Below are 27,138 nucleotides of genomic sequence, written 5' to 3'. Positions count from 1 at the left end.
CTACAGTTGGACATTCCCGGTCAACAAATGTTAAATAAAAATAAAAATAAAAAATAAATAAATATTTCTTTAGTTGCCTCTATCATGTAATAAACACCTATCATTGTTCTGTCTTGTTTTATCAGATGTGTGGAAATCTTATGCAGTATAGAGTAGACCCAGCAGCTGACCTTTTGTGGTCATATAGATGGTGGAGAGGTTCTTCACAGCCTAGAACTACAATATATGGTATGAACATGTACATTCTTCAAGTACAGAAGATTGCAACATTACCACTGTTAAGCCTCAGTCAGGCAGCAGTCATACAACAAAGTCCATCTCCAAGATTCTAATCTTCAGGAGATAAAAAAACACAATGCTGGTTCCACCCTCTCCAAACTGATTCTTGGTGTTTTGCAAGCAGTAATTAAACATGCATCAAAGTATGACAGGACAAGACAAATGTCCCATTTCTACATAATGTGAACACAACTAAGCAAACAAAATGTAGCAAATTAAGCCAATTCTTACTTGCAAAGAGACATTTTGTCCTGAACAACAACATATGCACTTGGAACAGGTCATGCTTGCCTATTTAAAAAAATACTTAATCCTGGACATAACTCCATTGCTTCAGCTTTACCTTCACCTAATGGACACTGACACTGGTATTTAATTTGGAGACTTTTTTTTTTTTTTTGGAACACAGTACAAAAGACCCTAGCAGCTAATCAAAGGACTGTTAATTTTATCAAGTTTAGGGTATTAATTTCTCCACAAGTAGAAATCTACGTTAGCTTTAATAACCTATCTTTGACTTTATAAACATTTGGGCCAATGCTATATTAATCTAGTTTAGATATTAGCATATTTATCAAGAACAGCTTTGTTCTAACTACTTAAAAACAGGTACTTACTGTACTCAAACTGAGAAACCTCAGTTATGTTAATCATCTATTGCCTCCTTTATTAAAATCTAGAATATGTACCCATTTACAAGCAGTTCAACATCTAGGCAAATATAAGCATCTCAAACTCACAGCATGGTATCATGTCAGGGACACTCATAACAATGATGCTGCCATAGTGTAAAAGACTCTTCCACAGCATTCAGCATTGAGAACATGTATAGTTACAGCTTTTCTCTCACTGCAACAAAACAGTTCAAAGCTACCTGAACTTACAGGGCTACAAGATGGCTGCACAAGTATCAACAGTTTAACTTCAGCTCTCCCAGTGTGAAAACAGAAACTGAGAAAAAGGACAGCCACTGAAACTCTTTTTGGAGTAAATTTCAGTTACTGGCTAGTAAATATACTGCCTGGATGACAGCAAAAACTAAATTGGGGAAACCTGAAAGAAAATCAACCAGAAATAGTAAAGAGAAAACACTGCCTGGGAAGAATTCTGCAGCTATTCAACAACAAGCAGGTCAACCTTCAGATATAGTTCAAGAGATGGCTTCCATTAATTTAGGTGGAAAAATAAATCAAATGTACTCAGATGTGATTAAAATACAAGAAACACTGAAGGAATATATCCACTCAAATAACAAATGCTGGACAAATAGAAAAAGGTTTAACTAGCTGTTTAGATGAACTCACAAAACTGCAAAAATCAGAAGATGAAATGAAGAAAAAGATGGTTAAATATGAGATAACTGAAAAAGATCGGTTTCAAAAAAATAGTTGAGTTAGACGACAGAAAGTGTAGAGAAAATCTGAGATTTTTTGCTGTACCAGACAAAATAGAAGGAACAAGCTGCATTAATTTTATGAAAGCACAAATAAAAAACTGGACTGGTATTCCACATCAGAATCTGTTAACTGAAAGGATAAAGAGTACATGGAGAAACACCTGGCCATGAGAAGGCAGCCAAGACCTACATTAGTGAAAATGCAATCACAGCAGTAGAAAGAGTTGATCCTGACAAAACGGAGGCAGAAGGGCAAAGTATTAAAAACTGGAAACAGCAAACTGTTTGAAGAAAATGATTATTCACTATACACTAGACAGAACAGAATTAAATTTATTCCGGCAATCAGGGGATGTCAAGAATCAGGTATGAGAATCAAGATGCTGCATCCAGCTATTTTCAGAAGGAGTTGCATTGTGTCTTTGTGGATTTAGAAAAAGCATATGACAGGGTGCCTAGAGAGGAGTTGTGGTATTGTATGAGGAAGTCGGGAGTGTCAGAGAAGTATGTAAGAGTGGTACAGGATATGTACGAGGGTAGTGTGACAGCGGTGAGGTCTACGGTGGGAGTGAAGGATGCATTTAAGGTGGAGGTGGGATTACATCAAGGATCAGCTCTGAGCCCTTTCTTATTTGCAATGGTGATGGACAGGTTGACAGACTAGATCAGACAGGAGTCCCCGTGGACTATAATGTTTGCAGATGACATTGTGATCTGTAGTGAGAGTAGGGAACAGGTGGAGGAGACCCTAGAGAGGTGGAGATATGCTCTAGAGGGAAGAGGAATGAAGGTCAGCAGGACTAAAACAGAATATATGTGTGTGAATGAGAGGGAGGATAGAGGAAAGGTGAGGATGCAGGGAGTAGAGGTGGTGAAGGTGGATGAGTTTAAGTACTTGGGATCAAAAGTTCAGAATAATGGTGAGTATGGAACAGAGGTGAAGAAGAGAGTACAGGCAGGATAGAGTGGGTGGAGAAGAGTGTCAGGAGTGATTTGTGACAGACGAGTACCAGTAAGAGTGAAAGGGAAGGTCTACAAGAGGGTAGTGAGACCAGCTATGTTATATGGGTTGGAGACAGTGACATTGACAAAAGGGCAGGAGTCAGAGCTTGACGTGGCAGAGCTGAAGATGTTAAGATTTGCACTGGGTGTGATGAGGATGGACAGGATTAGGAATAAGTATATTAGAGGGTCAGCCCAGGTTGGAAGGTTTGGAGACAAAGACAGAGAGGTAAGATTACATTGGTTTGGACATGTGCTGAGGAGGGATGCAGAGTATATTGGGAAAAAGATGCTAACGATGAAGCTGCCATGTAACGGGAAAAGAGGGAGGCCTAAGATAAGGTTTATGGATGTGGTGACAGAGGACATGCAGGTGATTGGTGTGACAGAGCAAGATACAGAGGACAGAAAGAAATGGAAACAGTTGATCTGCTGTGGCGACCCCTAACGAGAGCAGCCGAAAGAAGAAGAAGAAGAAGAAGACGACCTTTACTGAAATATCACTTAATACATGGGCAAACATACATTTATATACAGGAAAACAAAAAGTATTAATATGTTCCTAGTCACAAACATTATACATCAAAATCATGATCAAAGATTTTTGATGCAGAACAGGCTAAGAATGAAATAAATTGCTTGCCCAACAAAAGGTGCATCAGCAAGCAGAAGTGGACTCTGCTTCGCATGCTTATGACAGTAAAGTTCATAATTTAACTTTGCCAGTGAAACCTTTTCCAATATTCCTAATGAAAATGTTCGAGACAGAAGAAAGCACTGGAATTGTCCAGAAGAATCAGGAGTACCTTGGACATGAACTAGAGTCTAGAGATGAGAGACTGAGATGATCAGGAAGAAGTAACACTGAAGGTAGTGAATAAATGAGATTATAAAGCATCAATCACATTGGTGAAATATGGCTTTTCAAATAAAAATGGCTGAGAAAAGACTGGACTTTTTTGGAATTTGTTAAACTTATAGGTAAACTATAAAGCATATACCTCCTGCAGCACTACAGAGGAAAAAAGAAGTAACCAAATAAAAATTTCTTATCTGATTGGTATTTATATAAACATTTCATGATATAAACTGCATTTTATAGTCTAAAGGAGATTTGTATAATTTAGAGATATTTTAAACTTTTAGATGATAGTCTTTTCACAGTAACTGCTGTATGTGTTAAAGATATAAAAGTAAACAAGTACTTTTTTAGTTGTAAGAAATAAAGATTTTAAAGTATAAACAAGAGAAGAAAGGCTGAATAGAAGTTCAAGTTAATATGATGCCGTTTATCAGCTGCTGGGGTTGGATGGATGTAAAAGTATACTGATTATATTATATGTAGAACCAAGAAGAAAATTTCCCATTTTCACAAAAGTGGATGTCTAGATTAATGTCCTTGACTTAAGCTAAGAGCACTTTTTGTAAACAAACAGGCTTTAAAAATAACACAAATTGATAAAAGTCATGACAAAAACAAATTTTCTTTAATGTGCAAAATTATTAGCTTTTTTTTTTATTAGCAAATTTTCTCAGTGACAAAGTCTGCTGATGAAAGCAGCTAGCCAGGGGAATTCTATACAGTCTGTTCTGAGTGAAATATACAAAGCTTACTTCAAGCATCTGCAAGTTGTTAGTTTTTTCCCCATTCCTGACTACTTTTACATGGAGATAAGTTATCTGCAGGGAGAAGACATTAATCTTCAGAGTTCTGAGCATTCTTTGCTGAGGCAAGTACATTTTAAGATATAATGAGAACCAGTTCATTGAAAAATAAAGTTTGGGAATTAAATAATATAGAGTAGACTCCCCAGCAGACTTAATACTTTAAAGCATTTAACAGAAAAGTGCATAATTTTAGTTTTATTTAAAGATCATGCATTTTTATAGTGCATTTTTTAGTTAGGGATAAACAAATATTTTCTGAAAGCATATAAGCTGTTTTGCACATATGGGAGGGGAACAGAGATAATGCAATCAGTGTAAGTGGGAATACAGCCTGCAGCATGCACTTTAGAATGGGTAACCTTAACTTTTTATTAGGTTATGCCTGTGGGTGCAGTTGTCAATTTGGGGCAAATGCCCTTATCTAGGAATTAAACTTAAATGCGTTAAAAATGTACATACTTAGGTGTGTCTGTTCCAAGTTTATAGGGGATTAGGGATCTGAAAATGCATTTACTTTGAGGATTTTCATTAAAGCAAAAAGTCTTGAAAATGTGACAGAGGTTCAAATGGTGATGAGAGGAAACACTGACAAACTAAAAAAACAAAGAAGGCAAGGTTTTACTCCAAAAAACTTCTTTTAAAACAAATAAGGTTAGTGCTTTTGTAAGCATTCAAGATTTAAACTTCTTCAGACAAAATACAAATTTCAAATGATTGAATATATAAGAAAACTCCCTCTATGACATCATAGGTTCATAGAGTAGTACTAAGCTAACTGCCCTTAGACTCAAACCCTGCACCTTGTGTTTGTGAGGCAAACACCTTAACCATTAGGCCACCTAATCCCCTATTAAAATTTAAAGGCCCCATACTGATGTAGCGGATACAATCTAAAAAAGAGAAAAAAATGTAAATATATATAAACAAAATTAATAAACATTTAAAACATAAAAGATGTCATCATAAGTTTCACATTTTTATATATATATATATATATATATATATATATATATATATATATATAGATATATATATATATATATAAAATTCGCCTCTCTAAAGACTTAATTTTCGATACATGTTCATTTAGTCCTGGGTAGACAAAGGAAAGGAAACAACTATACAAAAGATCAGTCTGTCAAACAGCGTATGTATGTATATATGGGTCTATGTTCAAGCGAACTGTAAACAGAGAATGGAAAAATCGGCGAACTAGGAAATCAATGAAAAAAAAAAACAACACATTGAATGGTCATAGTCGGCCAACAACCACGAAGTAAAGATATACGAGGGTAAGTGAAGGGAAACCTTTTAAATTTTCCCTTTTCCCCATTGTAGTGCAATCTTGGAGTGGTGTGTGTGTGAGAGTGTGTGTGTGTGTGTGTGTGTGTGTGTGTGTGTGTGTGTGCGTGTGTGTGTGCGTGTGTGTAAGCCAAAAGTTAGAAATAAACGTTTAAAAAAACAGTTATGTATAATAAGTGGGAACAGCTTTTTTATCATAATGATTACTCTATCCATAGCATTTTTGGAATGAAAGCAGCCTTACAGGTACAGACTAAAAGGAGAGAGTATTGAATTATATTAAGAATTGCAGAGTGCAACTACCAATGCTGCAGGAGACAAAACTGTGAAGAAATGAACATGTGAATTTGAAAAAGAAGGCATATTCAGCAGAATATCAGGGCCAAAGGAAAGGGAATTCATACTGATTGCTAGAGGAGCTCAAACAGTGACAGAAGAGGGAAAAACAACTGTAGACTTGTGGTAGAAAGAGGCTACCGGCATAGGAGGAGGATCACTCTGGCATGTACTTGTATTCTACCAAAAACTGCTATTGTGGAGCTTGAGAAAATATGAGGAGAAATGATCAGCTTTCAAAGGAGAATAGTACTTATAGGAGGAGACTTGAACTTGATTTAGATCAGTGAGGATGTATTGGGTGATCTAGAAGGGAAAACGTAACAAGAGAGCAGATTTCTGAAAGAAATTTATGAAAGTATCTGGCATGGAAGATGTGAATTCAGTATTAATAACTCTGACATGATTTGCATATTATTCCCAAAGGAACAATAACTGGCCTAGACTAGACAGAAGTTGTACTTCACTGGAATATGTACATTTAATTGTAAGCTTTGACAAACATCAAATAATCATGCAATAATAAAAACTAACATAAAAATGGAGTATAATGAAATAAAAATGAAACAGTGGTACTTTCTCAACTACATGTTGAAGAGAGGAAATTAAGGAATTGGTGGTGGAAATTATTCCAGAGTTATTAAGGACAATAGAAATTTCTTCAGAACAAATATCTTGTGACTGGGCTACAATGTAAATGGAGTTTAAAGCCAGGCAGAAATAAAAGAGAAAAAGATATGGTTAAGAAGTATTAAGAATTAGAAAAACTGACAAAGGTTAAAGTATTGCAGAATAAGGGGAATCTCATAGTACAATTACTGCAGAAGACTAAACAGAAAACAAAAGAATATCTGGAAAATATCAATGCGTTTAGAAAGATAGCCGTTAAAAATTTTGTACTAGAGTTGTTTAACAGAAAGACTTGTGCAATAAAAAGTAGAAAGGATTGTCACCAAACTTAGGGAGTCTAAGACAAGAAAAATAACCAGAGATCCTATAGAGGTGTTATTTCAGAAATTTTATGAAAATTTGTATAAAGCAGAGGAATGTGGACATCAAGAAAAAGTACAAACAGAAATATTTACGGAATACTTAATTTGTCCAAGATTAGTGGAAGATGAAGCTCAAACTGTTAAGATAAGAGGAGATGAGAAAAACAGGGATGTATAATCAATCTGCAGGGAAGTCTCCAGGAAAAGATGCCATTCTTGTGGCAGTATGGATGTTAGGAGAGAATAAAGGGATAAAGATCTGGAAGATTTTGTTTAATAACCTTTTAAAAGGGGAGGAAGTACCAGCATCTTGGGGAAAAAAGCTGTGCTGGCTGTATTACCCAACTAGGATACAGGCTCATCAGTTCCAGCCTCATGCAGACCCATTTCAAGTTTAAGGCATGGTTATTAAAGTGTTTGTGTGTATACTGGCTAAAAAATGGCAGAAGTATTGCCAAAGTGGGATACAGATCAGATTTTGTGGATGGCAGACAAACAATTGATAACATTAAGAAAAAGAAGTTATGTACTTATCATAACCTTCCATCTGTATTGTCCATTTTCATTTATCCTTGACATATGGGTTTGGTTCAGATTATCGGGACCGGCTCAGCCATTGCTAAGGCTCACGGAGGTCAAAAGTTGTTTAGCTTCCCTTGTACCCACAATCAGTCTCTCCCAATTATCTCAGATCAAAGATTAGATATAAAGGCCATAGTTCAAGAAGCCTCAATAGAAGCCGTATCTGCTATGTCTTAATGATGGGGAAAACTAATATGTACATTATCCACTCCACCAAAGGGTCTTCAGAGGCTGGGAGATGGACGGAGGAGAGTCAAGGATAAATGAACATGAAAACACAGATGGAACGCTATGGTAAGTACATAACTTCCTTATCTGATGTTGTTCATTTTCATTTTATCCTTGACATATGGGACAGAGTCTCCAGCTACTTTAGAGCTTGGGAGGACTCAAGGAAGGACATTCCTAAGCACTACTGAACCAAAGGATGCTCCTCCCCTAGAGACCAAATCCAATTTGTAATGACTCAAAGATATGTGGAATTGATTCCCTTTTCTACTGCTATTGATAATTTCCATCATCCATTGAAGCTCTAGATTGGAAAAATGCTGACATGGCTACATATCTTGTAGAATGTGCCTTAACAGGCCTAGGCAAATCAATTTTATTCTCATCATAAAGGATATACAGTCCTTGAGTCATCAGGCTAAGGTCACCTTGCTGGCTGGTTTCCCAGACAATGCGCTTGAAAAGGATACACAAAGTTGGTCAGACTTTCTTATGTCTTTCATTCTGTGAAGATAGTCTGTGAATATCCAATAACTGCAAACAGTATTCACCTTTGTTTGTAAAACTGGGAAAGAGTACTGGTAAATTTTTAGTCTGACTGATATTAGACTGACACTATCTGAGGCAGAAAAGTGGGATTTGTCCATAAGGAAACTCTGTCTTTGTGTAAAATCATACAAGGTGGTCTACATGACAGGGCTTGAATTTCTGAAATCCTTCTGGTAGAAGTTATTGCCACCAAAAATAAAGTTTTCCATGATAAATACTTTAGATCACAGTGTGCAGATGGTTCTAAGGGGGAATGTACAATGGTTTGTAACACTAGATTTGGATCCCAAAGTGGAGTAAGATCCTCAAGAGGTTTAAACAACAAAAGTCTCCCTTTTAAAAAGGATTTGCCAAGTTTATGAGAAGCCAAGTGGCATTCTTCTAACCCATTATGGAAATTTGAAATTGCAGCTAGATGAATTTTAATGAGAGACAGGGAAACTCCTGCACTGAAAAGAGAAGCTAAGAAATCTAAATTATCAATAGCAGTAGAAAAGGGAATCAATATTCCTTTCACAAGCCCAACAGATAAATCCCTTCCATTTACTAGTATAGAGTTTACGGGTAGAGGGCTTATGAGAAGGTAGGAGAATTTGACATACGGGGGAAGAAAGGTTAATTTGCCTGGCAATCAGTGGAAATGGAGAAACTATGCTGTCAGCTTGAGGTTTAAAATGTTTGGATGAATTAATCCCTCTGGATGGGACAGAAAGTCTGGGGCCATGTCCAGAGTCCAAGGTCATTGAATCAGATAAGGCCAAAGAAAGAGATAACGTATCTGTCAAGGCCAATAAGGTGCAATGAGGATTACTCTGCTCTTCAGCCTGAGGTGCTTTCTGTATGAATTTTGGGATTAGAGGTATCGGGGAAAAAGCATATAGGAATTTGGAAGGGACAAGTGTGGAAAAGAGCATCTCTTGGTGACTTCACAGGAGGGGGGACCATGGCAAAGTTGTTGCTGCACTTGCTGTTTAAGGGAGAGGCAAATGGGTCGCAGCAAGGCTGGCCTCGCTGACAGAAAATCCTATCACTTCTGGATTGAGAGAACACCAGTGAGGCAGGAGAAAACATCTACTCAGTTTGCCTGCTATCACACTGGAACTCCCCAGAATTCGCACTGCTATCAGAAAGTGGTTGAAAGAGATCACCCACTGCCACACAGAGCTTCTTGACACAGGACGTAATATTTGGTCCCTCCCTGTTTGCTGATGTACCAAACTGCTGACATATTGTCTGTTTGAATAGCAATTGTTCCCACAGGAAGAGCAGCCTGAAAAGCTTGCAATGCTAAAATCATTGCTCTTAGCTCCAGGACACTGATATGCAAGTTGGCCTCTGTAGGGGACCAGGTGCCTTGGACAGTCCTGCCCAAATATGGCCTTGGGTTCTAGAAGGATGAAGGGGGGCCTACAAGAATTTCTTTGGAATGTATCCACCAAGCTAAATTTTTTCTGCTATGATTGGTGAACAGAACTTGATCCGACATGGGTTGGTATAGCATAGACCATTGAGATGTTGGCAGCCATTGTAGGACTCTCATGTGATATCCTGCTAGGGGAACTACAGTTATTGCCACTGCCATGGAACGTAGAGCCTGTAACATTACACGAGTAGGTACCCTCTTGCTATAAGTGCTCTGATTTTCTGAAATCTTACAGGTGGAAGGGATGCTACAGTTGTTGTCTTATCTAGTAGAGCTCCTATACCTCTAAACTCAGAGTTGGAGTCCAATGGGATTTTTCATAATTTATAGTTATTCCTAAGCATGTGCAGGTCTGGAAAACATAATCCCTTGCTTCTGTCAGCTGATGCCTGGTCGTAGTGGTAATCAGCCAATCGTCCAAGTAAAGAAACACCTGGAATCCTTAGAGTCTCAAGTGAGTTGCTACCACTGCCATATATTTGGTGAACACCCTGAGGTCTGTGGTGAGACCAAAGGGCAGAGCCCTGAATTGGTAATGACTGGCTCCCAGCTGGAACCAGAAGAACTTTCTGAAGTGCTTTTTCATTTTTATGTGAAAATACGCGTCCTACAGATCTACGGAGCACATCCAGTAGTTCTTCTCCAAAAATGGAAGCATGGAAGCATGGACTGTACCCATGACCATCCAGAATTGTTTGTTGAACTGATTTGTTCAACACACAGACCCAAAATTGGTCTCCAGTCCCGTCACTTTTGGGACTAAAGAATCTCGAGTAAATCCCGGATCCTCGCTGGTTTGGTGGGACTTCTTGGACGACTCTTTCGTCTAGCTGTTTTTGAATTTCTAAAACTGCTGGATCCTTCTGACTGAATGGAACATCAGGGATTTTTTTGCATAAATGGGGATGAAAGGAAAAAGGTATGATATAACCTCTGGAAATAATCTGTTGCACCCAAGAATCTATTATATTTAGCTAGGCGTTTTGGTGCAAGGATAAACACCATCCCCCAAATGCCTCCAGAGAAAGCCAAGAAAAAGCCGCTGAAAAGGCAAAGGCTTACCCAAGAAGGAGTCCCTGAATCCCTGGTTCTGCTGGACACCTCTGCCATGTGGATGGGGTCTTCTACTGTAGTTCCCCCTCTGATCCTGAGGAACCAACTCCACATGTGTCTTGGAAAGGCCCTTGGGGTTTTTTGAACATCTTTCCACCGCTCCTCTGATTCCTGGAAAAGGATCACTGGGGAGTGGAAAAATGTACACCCAGAGCAGAAAGGGTCTTACTATCCTTCTCACACCTGGATGACATCTCTTTTAGGCCACACACAGACAATCCATTAAAGGGTACCACTGATGAATGAAGACTTAGATGGTTCCACAAAAATCAAACAGACGCATCCAGGCATGTCTCTTAATGGCTACGCCTGAACCCACCACTCTGGTGGTCCCTTCGGCTACATGCCTAATGAGCCTCATGGATGAGTTTGACACAGATTCCAAGGTGGCCAACTAAGAAGGAACCTTTTCTTGAACTCCCTCAGTAGCAGCTCCTTCCAGGGTATCGGACAGCTCCTTGATCAGATCACTCTGAAGTCTGGTGAAAAACACCAGGAAACTCAAAGACCTTAAAGTGAAGGTCAATGAAGTGCAAACCTGCTTCCCAAATCTATCCACTGCCTGAAACTCTCTACTGAGTGGATGGATAGATGAACTCTCCTCAGAGAGTTCCTTTTTGGTGGCAGCCACTAAGATCATGGCATCTACCACTAATCCTTTGGCCCAGAATTGTTTATCCTCGGGGGCAGATAAAATTTTGTCCAGTCTCTTAAAGATGGGTTCAGTGGTGTCCCGTGCATTCCACACGCACAGAGATCAACTGAATGAGCTCATCAGTGAATGGAGTCACCCAAAAGGTAGAGGGGCGAGTACCAAAAGCCTGCAGGTAAACAGATTCTTTTGGAAGAAGGATTTGGGGACTTAGTCACCCTTCTGTTTCAAAATTTCTAGGATGTCTCCAAAGGAGACATTGGGGGTGAACTAGGGGATCTTTTCCCTTCATCAAAATCAGTGTCTTCCGTGACCAGTTCCTGTGGGGAATCCAAGTGCTTCCTCTTGCACTTCTTCTGAGGAACCTCCTCGGTGGATAGTCTGGTGAGACATCAGAAGATGACAGAATCTATATTTGAGGTTCCTGAAGATTCAGCAGTCACTGCCCCAGTGGAGACCGGTTGAATAACTGAGAGTGAGGAAGGTATTTGCTCCGAGGAGGAAGGGGCCAATTCAGTGACTACAATAGACAATGCCTTCTCCATTGCCTTGAAGGCTTCCCGTCCAAAGAGGGAAGGGAGCCCGGAACAGGTAGAGTGCCTCGGAAACTTGGTCACTCCCTGCTCCAATGAAACAGCCCCCGAGACAGAAGCCGAAGTGGAACTTAACAGTGGCAATGCTCCAAGGTGCAGGGACAGCTCTGAAAAAACTGAAGTCGACTCCTGCCCCTGAGATCCAACAGGGCAGACACAGCTGCGGGAGATATCCAGATCCAAAAGACTTGAACTGAGGGCAATAACTGGTTCTGAAGGAAGAGATCTACAGAACCGATAAAGTCGGTGCTAGACAACTCAGAGCTGGAAACTCCTAAACCTGGGGGGTCAGAGCCGAAGAGAGTCCTGCAAATCCTCTCACCCACAAAATTTTATTCACCAGTCTCTCCATGTCAACTTCTTTAAGACATGTAGTGGAACAGATGGACATAATAGAGGGTGAATGAGGCCTTTGCAGGAAAACTTTGGATAATTCACCCACAAAAGGATCAGCTGATGGTGAGCAAGTTGCCCTAGGTAAAATTTCTTTCTGTACTATCTTAATACTCTGCGCCATTGCAGCCGGCATCGAAGAAGAACCAGGAAGCACTGAATACTGAATTTGCTGGTGTGCCAATGACTTCAGCATCAAGGGTTTGGAATCAGCTGAAATAGTCTGTGCCGATGATTTTACCAGTACCAAAGTCTTGTATCCAGAATCCATCAGATCTGAAGAACTTTTAGAAACAAGAGTTTTTATGTGTCGGTGCCGAAGGAAATTATGGTACTAACAGACGTCTCTTTTTGGCCTTCTCAACGGACGATGAGGAAGAAGGCAAAGAAATTAGAAGTTATGTACTCACCATAACGTTCCATCTGAGTAGGTGTATTCATTTGTCTGCAACCTGTGGGTTATGGATCCGATATCGGATCCGAACCGGCATAGTTTTCCAGCTATGGATCCAAGCTCTCAGCTCCTCCCCTCACCCATAATGCCCTGCTCTACCCTCATGACCTCAGATCGAGTTTGCCAAAGCAACAATACCCTCAAAAGGGTAACAAGTAATATGCAGGAAACTGAAAGGCCAGGGGGATAGGAGGGCGGGATGGTTGCAGACAAATGAATACACCTACTCAGATGGAACGTTATGGTGAGTACATAACTTCTAAATCTGAAGTAGGATATTCATTTGTCTGCAACCTGTGGGACAGAGTCCCCAGCTACCTGAATCTTGGGCGCCATCATGGAAGGATATTCCGAGCACCGGAGCCAAAGGATGCTCTACCCCTAGATGCAAGATCCAACTTATAGTGAGAAATAAATGTATGAGATGAAGCCCACGTGGCTGCTGCACAAATATCATCTAGAGGAATCCTAGCCTTGAAGGCTGCTGAGGTAGATACTGACCGGGTTGAATGGGCATGAACACCCTCCGGCCTTCCTGACGCTTGATAAGCCAATAAAATGCACTGTGAAATCCAGCGGGACAGAGAAACTTTGGAAATTGGCTTGCCCAAATTGAATTTTGCAAAGGAAATAAACAGCTGGTCGGATTGCCTATGACCAGCTGTCCTGTTGAGATAAAATCTTAGTTGCCTGTGAACATCTAGTGAGTGTAGCCTATATTCACCTTTGTTTTCATACTTAGGAAGAAAACAGGGAGGTTAATGGATTGATTGATGTTTGCTTCAGAAGCGATTTTAGGAAGGAAGGACGGGTTGGTCCTGAGGAGACACGGTCCGGATAAAACCAAGTAAGGAGGTTTAGCTGATAAAGCTTGAAGTTCAGAAACTCTCTTGGCTGATGTAATGGCTACCAAAAGGCTGTCTTGTAAGACAAGAATTTGAGGTCCACTGTAGCCGGCTCGAAGGGGAGCGGTCAAGGCCTGTAGGACCAAAGAAAGGTCCCAAGGAGGAACTGCTTGCTTTATAGGGGCCTGAGAAGGAAAGTACCCTTAAGAAAAGTTTTGCACAATTTGGCTGACATAAGAGGATTAGACTCTTGACCAATGTGATAGTGAGAAATTGCCGCCAGTTGAACTTTGACTGTGGAACTGCTGGCACCATCATTAAAGAGAGAGGTTAGAAAATCAAGCACTACGGGAGAGGAACCGTGAAGGGATCTAGGCCTTGCCGCTCCGCCCACACAGAGAAACGTTTCCATTTGCTTCGTAAACCTTTCTAGTGGATGGTTTATGAGCCGCCACCAAAATAGCCTTTACCGTGAAGAAATACCGAGTCCTTATCAAGAGTGGAACTGGAGCAGCCAAGCGGTCAGCTTCAGGCTGTCCAGGTTCGGAGGAGGAATGCAGGATGGATGGGATATCAGATCCGAATGGGATCTAGAATCCAAGGAGGATTCATCGAGTGAGACCTTAGGAAGGGGAACCAGATCTGTCGAGGCCAGAACGGAGCAATGAGAATCATTCTGCAACCCACCCGAGAGGCTTTCTGAAGAACTTGCAGCATCAGAGGCAAGGGTGGATAGGCATACAGAAGACCGGGTGGCCAAGCATGCACCAGAGCGTCTCTTGGGGTACCTCCGGAGGAGGTATTAGAGCCAAAAACTGTCGACTTGGTGTTTGAGGGAGAAGCAAAAGATCGCATGAAGGGTTCCCCACCGTGCGAATATGCGTTCCGCTACTTGACAATTGAGAGACCACTCGTAAGGGGTGAGAATGGTGCGACTGAGCTTGTCCGCTAGGATGTTGGACTGACCCGGAATGTGCGTTGCTATGAGAAAGCGATTGGTGGAGATTGCCCATTCCCAAACTCTCATGGCCTCTCGACAAAGAGGGTAAGACCTTGTTCCCCCTTGCTTGTTGATGTACCAGACAACAGACATATTGTCCGATTGAATCGCAATTGTTCCCAAGGGAAGAAAGTCCTGAAGTGCTAGCAACGCTAAGAGCACTGCTCTCATCTCTAGAACATTGATATGCAGTAAGGTCTCTGAATCGCTCCACGTGCCTTGGACTGTCCGGCCAAGCAGTGCCCCCACCCGAGGCGGAGGCGTCCGTGGTCACCGTGGCGAGAGGGGAGAAGCACAAAATGGGCGACCCTGTGGAGATCCGGGAGTGGAGCCACCACAAGAGGGACCGCTTGCAAGCCTTGCTGATCGCTATGGGATGATGCATGGGGAGAGCAAGGTATGACCACTGTACTAAGAGCGTCCACTGTAGAATGCATATTGAGCCTGGCAAGAGGAAGAAGTGCTATCGACGGCCATGGACCCTAGAGCCCTCAGGACCAACTCCGCTGGAACAGAACATGAATGGAGAATGGCCCGCACCTGGAGCTGCAGATTTAGAACTCTGTCCGCAGTGAGGAAGGCTCGTAAACTCCTTGTGTCTAGTCTGGCCCCTATGAAATCTAAGAGCTGAGCGGGTGCCAGGTTGGACTTGTTTGTATTTATTGTGATGCCCAGAAATGGAGCAAGATGGAGAAAGGAGTCTCACGAGAGAAGTAGATGCCTTGTTGGGGCGGTAAGGAGCCAGTCGTCCAGGTAGGGAAAGACCTGCACCCCCTGAAGCCTCAGGTGGGCCGCTACCACTGCTAGTACTTTGGTAAACACCCTGGGGCTGTGGTGAGACCAAAGGGAAGGACCCGAACTGGTAGTGACTGGCTCCCAGCCGAAGCGGAGAAACCTCCTGGAGCGCCTGTCCATTAGGATGTGGTAGTACGCGTCCTTGAGATCTATCGAGCACATCCAGTGGCCTTCTCCCAGAAGGGGGAGAATAGATTGTAGAGTGACCATTCGAATTTTTCTTTGGGGACTGCCAGATTCAAGAGAGAGGTCTAGGATTGGTCTTAGTTCCCCGCCTTTTTGGCACTAAAAAGAACCTGGAGTAGAACCCTGATCCGATCTGGTCTGGGGAACGGGCTGGATGGCTCTTTTCTCTAGCAGATGGCCAATTTCTGCCAAAGCGGCCTCCCTTTGACCGGGTGGTACGCCTGGGAGGGACTTCATCTTTGGAAGGTGAAGGAAAGGAATGCGATATCCCTGGATATGATTTGGAGAACCCAGCGGTCCGATGTTATGGACTCCCATGCCGCTAGGTGCCCGAACGCCCCGACTGCCTCCAGAGTAGAGCAGTCGGGCAACCCTCAGGGTTGCTGCGCGGGCCGCTCAGAGAAAGGTTCCCTGACCCGAAGTTTCTGGGAGCCCCTCTGCCTCTAGGGCGGCGTCCTCCCTGTCCTCCTCTGCCACGGAAGGACTGGTTGTCCGGAGCAGGCTGGGACTGCTGCGACTTCGGAACCACATCTTCTTCTGACCCTTTTGGTTCCTAGAATAGGGCCTCTGGGGTGCAGAGAAGCGGATTCCGACGGCAGACAGCGCCTTCCGTCCTTCTCGCCTGGGTCAACGCCTCGCGAACGGTCTTGCCAAACAGAGCAGAACCATCAAAGGGGCGTCAAACGCGCCTTGAAGGGCTCAGAAAATCGAGTGGCGGAGCCAGGCCTGACGTCAGTGACCAGTCCTGTCCCGCAGCTCTAGCGGCGCTCCGTAGCATGGGAGAGTAGCCGCATAGAAGTATTTGTGACTGACCTAAGAGTGGCCATTTTGGTGGAGTGCAGAGCTCTGTCCTCCTCCGAAATGGACTAGGGGGATGCAGCGTTAATAAGGTCTCGCTGCATCCGAATAACATGTGCCAAATAGTTCAGCGCCTTACCGAGAAGGTCGCCGAACTGAACATCCGCTTCCCCAAGCGGTCCATCATCCGAGACTCCTTGCTCGGTGGGTGGACTGAGGGACTCTCCTGAGCCAGTTCCCTCTTTGTGGCCGCCATCAACATGGCATCTACAGGAGGCCCCTTACTCCAATGGGTCCTGTCAGAAGGCGGGCTAAGGATTTTATCAGGTCTTTTGGGAATTGGCTCCACGGTGTCCGGTTCCTTCCACGCCCTGGTGGTAATAAGGTCCACCAGGGGTCGGCAGGGGACACCCAAGAGGTAGACGGGCCCGAATGCCTCCAAGAACACGGACTCGTCCGAGGAAGACTTGGGGCAGACCACCCCCTGATACGGAGTATTTCCATGATGTCTCCAAGGAGACATCCTCGGGTGACCGTGGGGAGCCTTCCCTTCCTCCAAGTCCGTGTCTTCAGTGAGAGACTCAGGGAGTCAATGTGCCTCCAGGAGCCTCCTCTGGGGGCTGTCAGAGGAGTCCTCGCAGCAGCAATTTGCTCCATGGGAGCAACTTGGGGCACAGAAACGGGCTGTCCCAGGGGCCGGATGGTGGAAGCCTGGCCCAGTGCAGAGGGAGCGGACGGAGCCGGGCAAGTGCCGGGGTCCGAGACCCTCAACAGAGCCCTCTCCACTACATCAAAAGCCGAAGGGAGCCGACCTCGACCAAAGGATCCGACAATCGGCTCCCTCGATCCGAAGAGTGGATCGGAGCCGGCGCGCACTCGGATCCGGGGACAGTGCGCCCGACACAGACGGCGCCGGCGAGCACTGATCCCCGGATCCGGCTCGGATCCAGGCTCCGAGATCGGGTCCGACGCACGGCATGGTCGATCCGGCACCAAGTACTATCGGCCCGACCTCCCCGCCCGGCTGCTCGGCTCAGTTGCTCCGAACCCGGAAGCGGGTCGGAGAAGGAGCAATAGGCTTGAAAGGGTGTTGAGCTCCCCGGGGGAGGGAAGAGCACTCCCATCTGCATTTGGGCCTGGATGAACCTTCGCATCATCCGTCCAGATCAGCATCCGAAGGCTATGGGTAGATCTCGACGAGGCTACCGAGGTAGGCCTGGAATGCCTCCTCGATAGCCTCGACGGAGATCGGGTCTCCTCCTCCTCAGGACCCGTGAGAAGCACACAGGTGACCGGAGCCGAGAAGGAGGAGACCGCACTCAAGGAAGCCGGGAGAAGCCGCTTGGCTGGCGGGCCGAAACAGAGGTCTCGGCCCGCCGCTTGTGGTGCTTCTCCTCCGTCCTTTTAGATGCATCCCTCTCCTGTCCTGAAGCGGGAGTTTGAGTCCCAGGAGCAGGAGGGGGTGCTACAGGGGAACAGCTGCAGCCGCAGGAGTCCCCGAAGGAGCGGGGTCGAGCCGAGTCCGGCGTAAAGACCCGCCAAGACCAGCTTGGACCTCCGCTCCTCAGTGCCCTGGGGTTGAACCCTGCACAAATGGAACAACCAGATGTGAGGTGTTCAACCCCAAGACACTTAACACACCGAGTGTGGCCATCAGCCGGTGAGAGCTTATGGCCACACTCGGAGCATTTAGAGAATATTGACTTAGGCTGTTCAGCCATAGTCACTAAAGCTAACCAAAAGTTACAGAAGTAACTTAAAACAATAAAACAATAAAGAAGCACACAGGCCTCACACACACTCTACGTACCAGCGAGGGGAGGGGATAAAATATACTACTGAAAATTAGATTAAACTAAAAACAGTCAATAATAATAGGAAACCTATAACTTTCACACAAAAAAGGTTAAAGAAAGCAAAAATATTCTATTCTTGAACAAGAAAAATCCACTTAGCTGAGAGCTATGAGAACCACATCCAGTTACCAGCGCGGCAAACAAGATCTGGGGTCATGAGGGTAGAGCAGGGCATTATGGGTGAGGGGAGGAGCTGAGAGCTTGGATCCATAGCTGGAAAACTATGCCGGTTCGGATCCGATATCGGATCCATAACCCACAGGTTGCAGACAAATGAATATCCTACTTCAGATTATCAGTTTTGCTTATGTTGTGAGCAGATATGGCCTCTCCAAAGGCAAAAGGAATCAAACCTTTCAAGATTCATTTATTTTTTTCTTTCAACCGGGGCCTTGTGATAAAGCCATGGCAAATACTACAATCTTCCTGTAAGTGGACAGGTCCCAAACAACAGGTGCAAGTCAGAGAGGGATCTTATGGCTGCACTTCTGGTATTTCTTGAAAACAGAGGGACCCTTAGGTTTTTCAGCCATAACAAAAAAAAAAAGGCTAGAAAAGTACACATCACCCTTACACTAGAAAGGAGGGGACAGCACATGCACTCAAATAAGAACACTAGACAGGAAAGATTTTTTTTTTTTAAACAGAGGAGGGAAAGAGTGAAAGGGACTTTCAGCACTGATGGTATAAGGTACACAGCAGTGTATGGAAAGGGGGCTATCAACAATGAAGCAGAGGATACAAAGAAGTGTATGGAAAAGGACAGCGACTAAACTATAAAAGAGTAGAAAGGTAGCAATATTGGAAAAAATTTGTGAAAGATACAGCTATTAGTAGACTAAGCAAAAGCAGGGAAAAAAGTGAAGAAAAATGATCAGATAAATTTACTTCGCTGAAGAGCTATGGCAAAACAGTGTGTCTGGAATGGCAGCAAAAAGAGATCTGAGGTAACTGGGAGAGACGGATTGTGGTTAGAGGTGAAGCTTGAGAGTTTTTGGCCCACACGAGCTGTAGTAATGACCGAGTTGGTCCAATAATCGAAACCTAACCCATTATGTCAAGGATAAAATGAAAATTGACAACATCAGATGAAGAATAATCCAGATGGAAGCAGAGTGTAGCAAAGTACTGCTATTGCTAGTGGGTCCTTATGAAGAGAAAGCATTCAACAGAGTAAGCTGGGATTTTATTAACAGGGCAATGGAAGCGTTTGGATTCTCTGATACAATAAGGTTAATTAGGAAGATATACGAAGGATCAGAGGCAAGAATTAAAGTGTGGAGGTTCCTCTCAGATAAGCTGTGTTTGAACAAAGGACCCAGGGAGGGGTGCACTCTTTCTCCTTTGTTATTTCTTTATATTTAAAGGCACTGACAGAAAATAAGGAATTCAGAAACTCAATGATACCATGGGTATGGTAATCAAGAAAAGATGACATTATCTGCAGAGGATATTATTTTATACTTGATAAGTCCAGAGAAGGACATGTCAGTGTTGTAGAACATTTTCAAGCAGTTTAAAGTCTTTTCAGGATATAAAATTAATATAAAACAAAGGCTATAACTGTAAATTATGTATCCTCACATGACCTGGTTCAGCGATACTCATATTTATGGGGACATGATCAGAGGAAGTATTTAGGAGTATGAATTAAAAGGCTTCTGTTATGGCAGCTAATGATAAGTGAGAAAGGAATAAAAAAAATACAAAAACTGAGAAAGTTGAATCTCTTATTTAAGGATTGCAATAATAAGCTACAAACAGGGAAAATGTTTTTAGTCCCTTTAGTTTTATATACAGGTCAGGCATATTTAATAACCAGAGAAAAGTTTTATCTGAGAGGTATGGAGGGCAAGAGTTAAGTGGAATAAGCGGATACTCCCAAGAGAATAAGTTGGTTTAAGATTACCTGATTTGAAGGGATATTTTAGAGCTACACTGTTGAGGCTCCTATACATATAAAATAAAAAGAAGGTTACAATTCAAAGTGGAAAAGGATGATGATGCTGAGGGGAGGTTTCAAAAACTAAGGAAAGAGTGATATTTTGGATGCAGATCCTTATGGAGAATAACCACTACACAGACTTATATTTACAGAGTTGCAGAAAGTATTTAAGAACTAAACCAACATGTTAATGGATAAATTAAATTTTGCAGGTGGTGTGACTGCGACTAGGGGTATGGAAAATAGACAAAAGAGGTCTGTAATTTTCTGGAGAAAACTGACAAAGGAACCAAGGAATTGGGAGCAAATAACTAGAGAATGAAAGGTAATAAGAGTGGGCTGAGGCCAAGAAGTTAGGACTACAGTTTATAGACTGCTTTCCTTATCAGAGAATAGGCAAAGAGAAAGAGAAAGAGACAGGGGAGTCCCAAGTGACAGACCCGCTATGGCAGATTTTTTTTTTAGTCAAATTTAGAACAGAAGCTGCTGTTAAAAAGGGGACACTTACTACGGCATATACAATATTGCATGATAACTACAAGAATTAATCAAAGTTAGAAAAGAATGAGGCTGGAAAAGCAATGCAACAAAATCTGGAAGGTTTAGTCTTTGCTTGGAAATTGTTTTTCATAGGGTATTTTTTTATACCCCAAGGAGACTTCAAAGAATTTTTCCTCACCTTGACAGAAAAATGGATGTGTGATGGGGAAGAATGAGGTAAATGGGAAAGTACAGTTTTGTACCTACCATAAATGTAGATGTCCGATAGATATGCAACTGCAGTCCTGACATATGGGTTGTCCTGCCTCAGGCAGCCCCTCGGTCGGCCAGATTCCAAAGTCTGGGTCCGGCGTCGGCCGATGTCGCCTCCTCCCCGACGTCAGAGCGGCTGGAGTATAAAGGCATCAGCCGACGCCATCTTCTTCAGTGTTTCTTGCCCCAGATGCCAGGTGCCCTCCAATGAAGGCTAAATTTGGTGAATGGATAAAGTGATAAAATCAGACATGCACAACAGCAATAAACAGATACTCCTATCAGCTGGGGATATATGTTATGGTGTAAGGACCCAAAATGGGAAAAAAAAAGAGGGGTAGGAGGGAGGGTAAACCTGACTGCAGTTGCATATCTATTGGACATCTACATTTATGGTAGGTACAAAACTGTACTATGTCCTTCAAGAATGCAACTGCAGTCCTGACATATGGGTTGAATACCATAGCCAAGCTGGGGGTGGTAGGACTAAGTAAGAGATGGTGCAGCTAGAAGGCCCTGCAGGACTTCCGAAGCAAAGCCTGCTCAGGATCTGGAGTATAATGGCAGGTTGTAGTGTTTGGTAAATGTATGCACGGAGCTCCATGTAGCAGCCTCTAGAATATCTTTTGTAACCATTTCTCTTAGAAAAGCTGTGGATGTGGCCATAGCTCTGGTGGAGTGTGGTCTAATATTAGCTGGCACACTTTTTCCATGAAAAGAATAACAGAATCTGATGCAGTGTCCAATCCATTTTGAGATAGTTTGTTTGGTTTCCCTTGCACTCCAGCAGCATAGGCTACAAACAGTTGGTCAGACTTCCTGGTGGACTTTGTTCTGTCCAAGTAGTATCGTAGTTGTCTGTGAATGTCTAAAGTATGCAGCAACATTTCCCCTTTATTTTGAGGATTAGGAAAGAAAGTAGGCAGGTGAATTGCTTGGTTTAGAGACACTCTGGATATCACCTTAGGCATGAAAGAAGGATTGGTCCTAAGGGAAACTCTGTCCTGATGAAAGATAATAAAGGGAGGAATTGCCATGAGGGCCTGTATCTCTGAGACTCTTCTTGCTGAAGTGACTGCCAACAAAAAAAACGTTTTCCATGAGAGAAACTGCATTTCTGAAGATGCTGCTGGCTCAAAAGGAGGAAGAGTTAATTTTTCCAAGACATAATTGAGGTCCCATGCAGGAATTGGTAGCTTCCTTGGAGGTTTGATATTCTTTATGCCTCTTAGAAGCTGTCTTAGCAAAGGATGAGAGAACACAGGTGGATCACAGTTATGTGCTGAGATAGCTGAAGCGTGGATTTTGATGGAAGAGTATGAGAGGCCGCTGTGAAACATTTCTGTCAAGTATTCCAATATCTGAGGCATGTTCACCAATGATGCATCCTGTCCCTTGTTGACATTCCAGATGGTGAATCTCTTCCATTTGGCCGTATAGGTTTTTCTGGTGGAGGGTCTGCGTGCCTCCAGCAAAATTTTCTGAACTTTTTTGGAGAGCGAGTCATGGGTCTGAGTCATGGAACTCTCCAAGCTGTCAGCTTTAGGGTTTGCAGGTTCTGATGAACAGTCTTGTAACTGTGTTGAGTCAGGAGCAGAGGACATTGAGGCAAGGGCCACGGTTTGGAGTGAGTTATGCTCAATAGTAGTGGATACCAGTGCTGCCTTGGCCAGTCTGGAGCTATCAAGATTCCCCTTGGCTGTTCTGCCTTGATCTTCAGTAACACCTTGGTGAGCAAAGGTAGAAGAGGGAATGCATAAATTGTTAGAGCATTCCAGCTGAAGGAAAGAGCATCCGTTCTCCAAGCTAGAGGATGGTGTATCCTTGTGCAGAACCTTTCCAGGTGATGATTGAGATGAGATGCAAAGAGGTCTATGTCTGGTCTTCCCCATGCAGATGCTATTTGTGCGAAAATGCGAGGGTGTAGCATCCATTCGTGAGGATCCAAGAAATTTCTGCTCAATCTGTCTGCCAAAACATTGTCCTTGCCCGGAACAAACTGGGATTGCAAGTAGATGTTCAGTTTCAGGGACTTTTCCCAAAGAATCATTGTTAGTCTGCAGAGGGGGTAGGAATGAGTGCCCCCTTGCTTGTTTATGTACCACATGACGGTGGTGTTGTCTGTTCTTATTAGCAGATGACCTTGTTGAAGAGATTTTCCAAAGGCTTCTATTGCATGTATCCCTGCCAACATCTCTTTTTGATTTATGTGCTGATGCATCTCCATTGGAGTCCATTGCCCTTGAATGCATCTGTCGTCCATGTGCGCCCCCCATCCAAGGTCTGAGGCGTCTGTTGTAATAGTTTGACTTGTTTGAGGTTTGTTGAAAAGCATGCCTTCGTTTAAGTGACTTGCTTGAGCCCACCACAAAAATTTCTTTTGCAGGCATGGTATGAGTGGTATTATGTCTTCTAGGTTGTGGCTGTGTTGTGACCACAAGCTTTTTAGGTACCATTGCAGCTTTCTCATGTGTAGTCTTGCCACAGGGATTAGAAGAATGCAGAAGCCATGAACCCGAGGGCCTGCAAGGTCTTCCTTGCGGTCAGGTGGGTTAATTTTGCTAGTGCTCTGAATCCTCAGAGGCTTCATCTGAAGAGAGGTTGTCTGCCTGCTCAGTTCTAGGCCTTTTTTCTGCAGGCGGCTGAGAACCTCTGTCTGGGTGAGGCTGAGACCCCCTAATAAGAGAAATAAGATCTGCAGCCAGAGACATGATTTGTTTGTCAGAAGAAGGAGCCTGAGAAGCAGGCTTGGGATGGGCCTTGGCCTGGCTGGCGGCCTTAGCACGTGCAAAGGCCTTGATTGACATGGATACTGGAGGCCTAGCTGCCCCACGTGCAGGGGTAACTTTGTCCACTGGAATGGTGTCGGGTAGATCCAGAACCCGTTTCGGAGGAAAATCAACAACCGGCACCAGAGTAGCCTCCGAGACCGAGGGATGAGTTAACGCGGTGTCGTCGGCCTGGAGCAGTTGAATTACCGCTTCCGAAGGGACCGAAGCACTCGCAGAGGGCTTAGGCGTTATATCGGTGGAAGACGCGGGCCGAGGATGTCGGTCCCGGTCCTTTCGTTTTTTGGTAGTTTGTACTGTCGGTTGTTCCGACGGCATGTTGTAAGCGTAAGATTCGCCAAAAAAGTCTTCGGCAAACTCTGCCCGGCGCCTGAGGGTGCGCTTATTAAAGCAAGCACAGGCGGCACAGGCCGAGACGTCATGGTCTGGGCCCAGGCAAGGAAGGCAGTAAGAATGAAAGTCCTTATGAGGCATTTGTTTACCACAAGACAAACAATTATTAACTTTCTCAATTTGTTCTGACATCGGCTGAGGCAAGAAAAAATGTTCCCCAACGGGGTACTTAGCTTTTAGATGACTTCGGTACTGAAAACACAGGAGCTGACCGACCGGCACTTGCGAACTGTTTCTGCTTCGGGCACCGCGCGGCAAGAAAGACTGAAGAAGATGGCGTCGGCTGATGCCTTTATACTCCAGCCGCTCTAACGTCGGGGAGGAGGCGACATCGGCCGACACCGGACCCAGACTTTGGAATCTGGCTGACCGAGGGGCTGCCTGAGGCAGGACAACCCATATGTCAGGACTGCAGTTGCATTCTTGAAAGACATCATGTTTTGGGGAGTATAGTAAGTTGGCATACTTAAAAAAAAAATCCTTAAAGGGTACTCTGTCAGACTTATTGGGAAGCAAATGTTTGTAACTAAGGAAATTATGATTTTGAGATGAGATATAGGATCTGAAATGCATAAACACAGTAAGGCCTTATCAAGTTCAATTCTGTGAGTTGTCAAAAAACAGTTACAAGAAAACAGAAATCAAAATCTAAACAAACTGTAGTAGAAGTACTGAATATTGTAAAATAGATAAAAGAGCTGAAAAAAGAATGTTTAGAAAAGGGAAGGAGCAAAATACATAGAAATAAATTTGAAACTGTGGGAAAAACACATGCAAACTAATGTTCAGGAGAAGGGGAGTGAGGTAAGGGGAAATACAGTAACCGAGTGGTTGGATTTGGAACTTGGAAAGCAAAAAAGAGATCAAAAAGCCAAATTTCAGGATCTTTTTAGAGAGGCCATTCGGAAGTCAGAATCTTGGTCAAGGAAGGATGAACAACTATGAACTGGAATTTTTTTTTTAAATTGTGAAATAAGAAGCTGCTGAGAGAAAATCCCAAGGTACTTACATCCCTGAGTTAGCCTGTTATAGCAGTCTTTACTGGGAAAGGTAATGACAATGGTCACCTTCAGTGTACTCTTCCAAATGAAGTCATTACACGCAAGGGATAGCTACATTCATACACTTATAGATCCTGAAGCACAGACATGTCTTCAAGTATGTACAACTTGTCAGTCATTTCTGATGGACATGTCATGCCATTTTTCTGAAAACACTGAACATGCAGACTTTTCTACAGAAAGAATGGGAATGCCATCGGTTTTCTTATCACTGGCAGATTAATATTACAGCTCAATTTTCACTTGGAAAGGTTAAGTCATCCCTGAGGTTCCACCATATACATTCGGTGTCTCACACTGGGTAACTGTGAAAGGATCACTATAAAGTGTGACAGAGTAGATACACATACATATAAACCTTACACTCCTTCTAAAGGCTGGGGGTTGGCATAATGGTTAAGGTGTTTACCACAAAGTACAAGGTTTGGTTTTCACCTCTTGTTACTGTCTGGTTATTGGCAAGGCGTGTAATACAGCTTTTTGCCTGGTATTTGCCTATCACTCTCCATTCTTTACAATAAAACATCTCATCCATGGAATTCACATTCCAAGTCTCCTCTGTAGCCACTACTTCCAAATTACTTCCTACAACCACAAATTTGCATTCAAATTTTCTGCCTGCACTACAGGAATGCTAATGTACCATACAGCATACAATTTTCAAACAACTTATTGCCACCTGCAAGACGGAATGCAAACTACTTACCTAAACTACTACTTCTTTCAGCTTTTTCCCGGTTAGGGGTCGCCACAGCAGATCACCTGTCCGCTCGTGATTGGCAGTGGAGTTTTTATGGTGTCGAGTTGCTAGCCCGGCACCCAACCTTCCACAGAAGGCACAGACACACACAGACACACGCACTCACTCACTCCTAGGGCCAATTTTTGGGTGTTCAATCCACCTACAGCATGTCTTTGGGATGTGGGAGGAAACTGGTGCACCCGAAGGAAACCCACACGACTACAAGGAGGAAACGCAGACTCTGCACAGAAGGCACCCCAGCCGAGGATCGAACCGGAGAACCTCTTGCTGTGAGGCGGCAACGCTAACCGCTGCACCACTGTGGCTACCCTGATGTTCCATTATTTAGTCTACAGTAAGGATCAGCAGTTTTACAACAAATACTCAGAACTCCCATATTTACAAAAAACAGGCACACCAAATACTGCATGCAATCTAGTAAAAAAAAAGATTCGTACATATAACCAGAAATATTTGAAAAGTTTGACAGCAGCAACAAAAAGTGCATCTTTCCTTACAAAATGCCACTTTCTGTCTATTACTCTAAGGATAACATAATAAGCTACTCAAAGCATAAAACGGCCATTTGAGTATATTCTGTAAAATGGCTAGGAGTCTCAAAATTGAAAAGATATTCCATTCATTTTTCTAACTAAACATGAAGTTACAGACTGTGGTCATTCAAAATGACAAGCTTCCATAAAAACAGGGAACTGCAAGAGATGACACCAGACTGACAACATGGAAGTCATTATCAAAAGCCTTATTCACACCTTATCTAGACTGTATAAACAGTTTCAGATCACTACAGGTTTATATAATCCAAGTGGTTGCGGTGGCACAGCAGTTAGCATTGTCGTCTCACAACAATAGGTCCTCCAGTTTGATTCTCGGCTGAAGCATCTTCTGTGCGAAGTCTGCATGTCCTCTCTGTGGTTGAATGAGTTTTAAAGACATGCAGTGGGTGCGCGTGTGCACTTTCTGTGTAGGTTGGGCGCCAGGCTGGCAACTTG

General features: G+C 43.3%; 1 protein-coding gene across 1 annotated transcript in view; it reads right to left on the bottom strand.

Annotated features, from left to right (window-relative positions):
- The window catches only part of PI4KA (phosphatidylinositol 4-kinase alpha), a gene marked incomplete at its 5' end in the record, with an annotated part of 2,160,482 nt that overhangs the window by 2,013,588 nt on the left and 119,756 nt on the right, over positions 1-27,138 (bottom strand).

The sequence above is a fragment of the Protopterus annectens genome, chromosome 4.part0 (genome assembly GCF_019279795.1).
Source record: "Protopterus annectens isolate FY-2018-M chromosome 4.part0, PAN1.0, whole genome shotgun sequence".
NCBI lineage: Eukaryota > Metazoa > Chordata > Ceratodontiformes > Protopteridae > Protopterus > Protopterus annectens.
This window is presented reverse-complemented; position numbering and strand designations above follow the sequence as displayed.